A 7,701-nucleotide genomic window follows, 5' to 3' on the forward strand; every position below is an offset into this window, starting at 1 on the left:
TAAGTTTGGAAGCCTATGTTCTAGGTCAGGGGTCAGCAAACTTTTGAGATAGAAGAGCCAATCCTGCCCCTCATACCAATTTAAAAATTATTTGTGAGCCATTAATATATTTTTACAAACGGAGGGAATCGCCATGATCTGAATAATAATCTTTAAAAGTTTCCATTTGACTTCAGAGCTGGTGCATCATGTACATACTGACGGAGTAGCTGAAGGCTCTCCAGCTGCCATTTGCTGAGCCCTGCTGTTGATCATCCACACTTGGCAATTTTGGCAATGGGAAAAGTACTACGGTATGAGGGTAACGTGTACACAGCTTGGCAAAGTTAAATGATGTCACTTAACGGTCCACAAAAAAGGACAGATTGGTGATTGTGATGGCACGTGTAATTTTGAAACAACAGCCACACAACCAATTGTTGTGTGGGCCATCTATGTGTTTAGGGGTATATGTGTGTGTGACTATGTATATGAATCTATGTGACAAGATGCACACATTTATATATATATAATAAAGCTGATAGGGACTCATGCACAAGTACTTCTTAAATATAACCTCACACCTTTCAGGATTTGATTTCTGGCTTTGAAGGACTCAGATTACAGCCCTATGGAAAATTTTGGTCAATTGAAGTCATTAAAAGCAATAAAGTTGTGTTTTAAAACCTTGTTTGATGTATAGTGTCTGAGTTCTGAAAAGTTTTGAACAACCATCTAAGATAAATTACTGGTATTTACAATTCTGGAACAAACGAAGAAGGAAATCAAAGACTAAGCAGAAAGGAGCCTACAGGTTATATTAGTCTCCACAAACCATGGGCTTATCCACCTGAGGACGGAAGAATTTGATGACTTCTGACTGCCACTACCACCATTCTAATCAGGTTAGTTAAAGATGCATACTATTAAGTGGGAGAAAAATATGGACCAGAACCTCCAATTCCTAGCCCCCTCCCCTACCACCCCCAAAGAACCACCAGATCAAGACAGGCCGAGTTTGGAGGATACCTTGAGACTATTGCTTTGAGATACTCCCCCAGTCTTGAATCAAAACTAATCCTGAGTTCACATTGTTGAAAAACAAACAAACAAACCTTTCAGTATCTGGACACCATAATTCAAATGTCATTGTTCAGCTTCACATGCATATAAAGTGATTAAAAATCTCAGGTACACCTTAGTTCTCAAACAGATTTTAAAACAATCTTATGCAGCAATTTTGCCCAGTGCAATGCATATTTCCTTTAATTTTCTGTTACTTATATGCTTGATTGTGGATCCAAGCAAAATGAAATCCTTGACTACTTCAATTTTTTTTATCATAATGTTGTCTATTGTAATCCATACTGAACGCTGTGGTCTGCCACCTTCAACAGTGAGTGCTTTTAAGTCTTCTTGGCTTTCAGCAAGGAAGGTTATCGTCTACTTATGTCAGGTTGTTCATGAGCCTTCTTCCAATCTTGATGTCGGTCTTCATATAACACAGCTTCTCCCATCATCTGAGGATTAAGTAGTAGGTGCTTTTCAAGGACATTCTCTGGTAAAAGGAAAATGTGAAGCTGGGTGTACTTATATTTTCATATATATATATATATTTTTAATCCTTGAGGGAAAAATCAAACACACCTCTCGACTGTCACATGAATGACTTGACAAGAGAAGGCAACTGGGCCCAAACCTCTATGATAGATGCAGCTGAGAGAAATGGATGGACTACATTGGTCCGTGTTGCTGAAAATAATGTGAGGAGCATCCTGGCAATCAGTGGAGCTCAAGAATGATCCATTATTCTGATTTGGTGGCATTCTGCTAGTTTGGATCTATAGATACTGATTTATGGCAGCAGTTTTGTTTCCTTTATGTCTCTGGTTGGAAACATCCCTAGAGTTGGTTACTATTGCTGGGTATTGCTGCAGTCTGCAGAGGCTGTTCCTGGAGGATTTTCTTCAGAGAGGTGTTGATGTTAATTCAAGTGTAGAATCTCCTAGAGAAACCTGTGTCTGACTTTATGTTTGGATTTGACAAGTGGTCAGCTTTGAGCTCAGCTGATAGAGAGATCTGACTGATGTCTGGCAAGGGGAAGGTGTCAATCAGGAGAGTGGAGACCAGGGGTAAGGCCAGGGAGGGCCAGGTGATATCCCTGCCTCCTCTCAGCTGCCTTCCCCAGGTTTGTACTTGCAGAAGGTCTTGAGAGAGAGTTCATCAGTGAAGGGAGAGCCTCCTGGAAGCATGAATCCAGCAGGGTGGAGGGAGGAGAGCAGAAGACTTGGTTTTTTAGGTCCAGGAGCAGGACCTAAGTAAGGAAATCTGGAAGGAGAGTCTTCTGCTCTCCTCCCTCCACCCTGCTGGATTCATGCTTCCAGGAGGCTCTCCCTTCACTGATGAACTGGAGACCAAATCTTTGTTTATTTTAAAGAAGGCCTGTCATTGCAATAGGGCAGAGGATAACTTTTTAGATGTGAAAGATCTCTTCTATAGAGGATGCTGGGCAGGTGAGTAGACAGAAAGATACAGCACTGTAAAGAATGTAAACTCTGAAAATCATGTGCTCAAAACCATTGCATCTTATGAGATACATACAAATATCAGCCAAATGCAACTAGGCTTATTCACGTGGGGCAACCAGCACAGCTACTAACAGCCGGGCCACCAACAGGTCACATCTCTTTGGGTGTCTTTTGACTTTGGTGGGCTGGAAAAGGAGAGATTTAGACTTAGCGTCCTTCTAGACTCGAGGAAGCCCGTGGACACTCTGGGCAGTTTAATATAAATCCCGGTTTGAAAACCAGACTTGTCTAACAATAGGTTTGCAGCGGCTGTGTGCATCTTTCCCAACTGTACTTGCGGTGTTCATTTTGTGCCCGTGAGGCGCAAAGACAGGACAGCGCTGGTGCTCGGGAGTGTTGATAACTGTAGGGAGGTACCTGGGGAAAGCATGTCCGACGCTGGCCCAGAACACCTGTCTTAGGAGGCTTGATGCCTCCTTTCTAAGCACATTGTTTGCACACACACAAAAGGGCCTGTGGGCCCGGCTGGTGCTGGATATGCCTACTGCCGGTGTTGGGGTGTTGGAAGGGCCGTGCCAGCGGTAACAAGAATCAATATATACGCACGTACGGTGTGGGCGGCGGGGAGGGGGGGAGGGTGGTTGCTGCGCGCCGAGGCTGCGGGGCGGGGCAGTGTTAATGGGAGGAAACCGGCTGTTGGTTGGTTCAGGAGTCTGGTACCCAGAGAGGAGCAAGCAGGGAGGGAGGGGATGCGGGCGGGAGGATAAAGCAAGGAAGTGCGCCGTGTTAGCTCGCATCAGGCGCGGTGGTGAGAGCCGGAATACCGGCGTCTCGGACCGTGGGGGGCCCTCTCCGTCCGCTCACTCACCGCCCCCCCTCCCCCCCCCCCACCAGCCGGCGCGGCCCTGGGGCAGGAACGGCGGCTGCAGCTCGCTTCGGGGCCCGGCAGCCGGAGCGCGGCGCAAGCGGGCGGGCGTCCAGGTACCCCGGGCAGGGCTGCGACGCCCAGAGTGCGCTGCAGGGCACGTGCGCCCCCCGGCTCGGAGCTGCGCGCGGATGGGAGCATGATCTGTGCCCAGGCTGGGGCTGCCAAGGTAAGTGGGCGCCTGGCGGGAACTCTCTCTGCTGCCCCTGCCCTCCTCTGGGCGGTTTCTTCGTCGCTCCGAGGCCCCGGCGGCGTTCACCCTCCGCGGGGTCCGGGAGCCACCCTCCTCCCCACCCTCTGGCTTCTCCCGCGAGGTTCAATTGTCAACCTGAGCCAAGCCGCCGCCCCGGGGGTCGGGTGGGGGACGGGCATCCCCAGCTGGCGACCCAGGCGAGGGTCCCGCCGGCGCACCAGGCCCTCCCGAGGGGCCGGCAGAGAAACAAAGAAGCCCCCAAGCGGGTTGGAGGCGCCTCCCCCACCCCCTGCGCCCTCCCAGTGGCGAGGAGGTGTCAGGAGAGGAGGAGTCGAGATCTACGTAATCCCCCTTCCCAGCCCACACCCACCTCTTGGGCACCCAAGCTCCGGCGGGGGCTTGGCCTCTGGCTGACTGTTGGACCCTTGTGTCCCCTGTCGTGCCGCGGGGAGCGGAGCGAGTGCCCAGGAGTGCGGGGACGGGGGGGACTGGGGGCCCGGCCGCGGTCCCCAGGGCGGTGATGGAGGGAGGCGCTGCGTGCGTTCTCCCGGCCCGCTGTACCGCTCCCCGGGGCCTGCCACCTGAGTTTCAGCAGGAGCTGCCAGTCGTGTCGCCTATCTTGTCGCCTACTGTATTGCGATCTGGACACGGAGAGCCGCTTTGGGAGATGGGGTTGGGGGGACCTTCTGATTCCCGACCGGACGTGCGCTTCCTTCTACCGCTCGACTCCCGGGCCATGACAATGCAGCAAGACTCCAGGGATCCAACAGCGTGTCCCCCACGCCCCGCGCAGAAGCTCCCCTGTGATGACTAGCTGTTTTGACGTCCCGGCCACTTGGCTGGTTTGCAGAGAGTGGATCTGTCTGTCTTTCTGCACCGTGAAGCTGGGCATCATAACTTCTTGCCTGGAGAATACCAGCGCGTGGGGGGTGGGGGTGGGGGGGAACTGGCAGGGACACAGGCTGCAGAGCAGCCGGGCTTCTCGTGATAACGGGCACAGTGCGCCCCAGTCTGCAATGGGCAGGCACCAGAGAGCTTGTGGGGATTTTCCTAGTTGCTGAAGGTATTTGACGTTGCTGTAGTTGTGTGCTCACTTCTCGTGGGTTGGGCTCTGCAGTGGTGCAGTTCCCCTCTTGGGGTTTTTCCCCCGCCTTTCTTTCTCTCCCTTGAAACGATCACAGTGCTGTGTTCAGCAGAAACGGATACAGGAAAAGCAGCATAGTTCGATGATTAAGGGAGGCATTTCATCCTTCCCTGGGATTTAAACGCGAGTTAGCAGGGCAGATGCCCCAACGGAAAAGGCCAGCATTTACAGACTCAGGCCAGGTGGTGGTCCAAGGCGTCTCAAAGCAGGTGGCCGGATTTGCGTTACTGATCAGCAGACTCGATCCGGCTGTGGCTATTACGGTAATTCATTCTAGATTGGGGATTCATTTTGAAAATGAGTATTTCCCACTACGAAGGGATTAGAGTCACAGGGTGACTTGGCTGACGGTGTGGCTGTCTGGGAGAGAAAGTGAGTGTGGTAGAATGCCCTGTTGCAGTTCCTTCTTCTGTGGGCTACTTGCTCTGGACTGGCGTTGACAAAATGTAGCACTGTTTTTATTCCTAGCCCTTCAGGCACATTGGGTTTTACAGTTTTTCCTCTAATAAATCATATTCTAACGAATTCCGGAATCCCCATGTAGTGCCATTTGCTGCTTTGTGGAGTGGCAGTTGTTTTTTCTGGGGTAGTGATTTCATGCGGAAAATTGCCCAAGTTTGTTCAGATCGTAACAGTATTGGCTTGGTAGGGAGGCGATCCATCTGCAGCTGGAACCGCCTGCCACTACATCAAATGGAGAGACTGCAGCTGCCTTGACTGGTGTATGTGGCATCATTTGACTTGATTCCTTTCACCTTTCTGTTTTTAAAGATGAGTATTTTACAAGATCACTGTAAGCCTTACTTCCTATGATACTTGCATTGCATATGACTATCCATAAAGAGATTATTGATAGGCCAGGTATGATCCTGGGGGATACCTGTAAAGTGACTCAGTTGGATTACTGCATTTCTTTGGTTCTTTCTAATTCCAACATTCGGTGGTAGCTGGAAAGGGAGGAAGAAAAGTTACTCAGCTTAAGCCAGGCAAAAAATTATTACAAAACATACAGTGAGCAGGTTCTATTTATAGAATCAATTGCTTTATTTTTATACTTTGCAATATTTTTGTATCTCAGCATTTCCTCCATAAGTGATATTAGTCAACTCAAACAAGTCATTCTTTTATGTGTGTCAACTCCAGCAAAAAGCCTTGGTGGTGCTGGAAGTGGGGTGTTTGGAGACAATGAGTCATATTGAATTAATTGCACAAAATATTTCGTCTTGATTTGTGGAGTGAGTTATGCATGATAACTCTGACTTTGGGAATAATCAAGAATAATAGCTTAGTTAATTCCAATGACTGAGTCTTTTTTTTGTTTGCTTGTTTGTTTTCAATGAAAGACTCTAGGTAGCTGCTTCTCCTACGCAGTTATTGGCAATAGCATCAGACTTATTTTCCCTGATATAATGTGGTATTGCTCATAAAATATACTAGCATTGTTATTAGTTATAAACGTGAGTGGGTCACGGATTGTTCTAAACAGGGAAACAATATGTTGTAATGTACTTACAGTAATTTTTATAATTAGGGATAGTTCAAGTAGTTGGCTATTGATTTCCTGAAAAATGCACAAATTTTTTCCCCTCCATGCTATAATGATTTTTTTGAAAGTCACAATCAAAATAACATCCTGGAATAGCAGTACCTGCCAGGCATAATTAATTCCTCTGGCTCCTGTTCCCCCATAGCCATTTTATTCATACTGCTAAGGTAGCACTTATCACATTGCAGTTACATTAGCTGAAAATGTGCCACCTCCTCCTTGTTTGACATATGGCACAGCTTCCTAAGGACAAGGACACTGGTACCTTCATCTTTCATATCTCCAGTATGTAGTACCTTGCCTGGTACATGGTATATTCTCAGGAATATTTAGTGTGTGGATGCCAGATTAGAGATCTATGCTCTTTAGTTGTATAGGAAAGAGGTAGGTCAGATGGGGAGATCTTAGATCTATAAGTCAGATGGGGAGATCAGAGAGGTTATGTAAGACTTTCATTGACATGGGAGCCAGGGCGCTAATCCAGGCCTTTCTCCATTGCACTTCAGAGATGGGCTTCACTTCATCCTTGATCAGGAAAGGATGTGGACAACAATATTCAGTTCTGCAGGGTTTGCTTGTTCTAAAGTTGAATGATGTGGGTTGTCTATTCTGATGAAATGTAACTGATTGCTGCCCAGTTGGTGTGGCCCTAGAAGGAAACTTGCTCAGCTGCTGAAACAGTTCCTTGAACGTGCACTTCTGCCTTGTTTCCTTGTCTATGTTCCATGATTCCAGAGCTTGCTGCAATGCTGGGCCTTTCTTAGGGGAATAGCACTGAATGCACCAATATTTATTCAGTGCCCATTTGACCACCATACCCAAACCAAATTCATGGCCATGGAGTGAATTTTAACTCAGAGAGACTCTGCAGGACAGGGTAGAACTGCCCCTGTGAGTTTCCAAGACTGTAACGCCTTTTATTTATTTATTCTTAAAATGTATGATTATGGGGGGTTATTAAGGAAGTTATCAGGCCACAACCACAATAGTATTTCTACTCAGCCCCGCTAGAAGGCACAGCTCTCAACCTCTCACTCATATAGCTCCTTGGCCTCTGCTCTGCTCGAGCAAGTGTTGCAAACTTCCTCTACCTGATAAATGACCAAAGGGCACCCCATTCTGTAAGCCAGCTTCCTGCCCAAAGGCAGCCACTTAACTTGTTCTGTGGGACAGCAAGCCTCAGGGCTCAAGCCTAAGAGTCTGGGTGCTGCTCCCTCTGTTCTGTGCCATCGTCTTAGCCTGCTCCTCTCTCCCTCTGATCTGTGCCATCGTCTTAGCCTGCTCCTCTCTCCCTCTGTTCTGTGCCATTGTCTTAGCCTGCTCCTCTCTCCCTCTGTTCTGTGCCATCGTCTTAGCCTGCTCCTCTCTCCCTCTGTTCTGTGCCAT

The 7,701-nt window shown here is 48.4% G+C and overlaps 1 protein-coding gene across 1 annotated transcript in view; it reads left to right on the forward strand.

The window, feature by feature from the left end:
- Window positions 1-4,843: 4,843 nt before the first annotated feature.
- The window catches only part of HECW1 (HECT, C2 and WW domain containing E3 ubiquitin protein ligase 1), a 436,908-nt gene continuing 434,050 nt past the window's right edge, over window positions 4,844-7,701 (forward strand). Inside the window, exon 1 of the mRNA XM_004708163.4 lies at window positions 4,844-5,032. The gene's annotated coding sequence lies outside the window, so the exon portion shown is untranslated. The remainder of the gene's footprint in view (window positions 5,033-7,701) is intronic.

This window comes from Echinops telfairi, unplaced genomic scaffold (assembly GCF_000313985.2).
Source record: "Echinops telfairi isolate 266 unplaced genomic scaffold, ASM31398v2 ScPeMD7_7;HRSCAF=31, whole genome shotgun sequence".
NCBI lineage: Eukaryota > Metazoa > Chordata > Mammalia > Afrosoricida > Tenrecidae > Echinops > Echinops telfairi.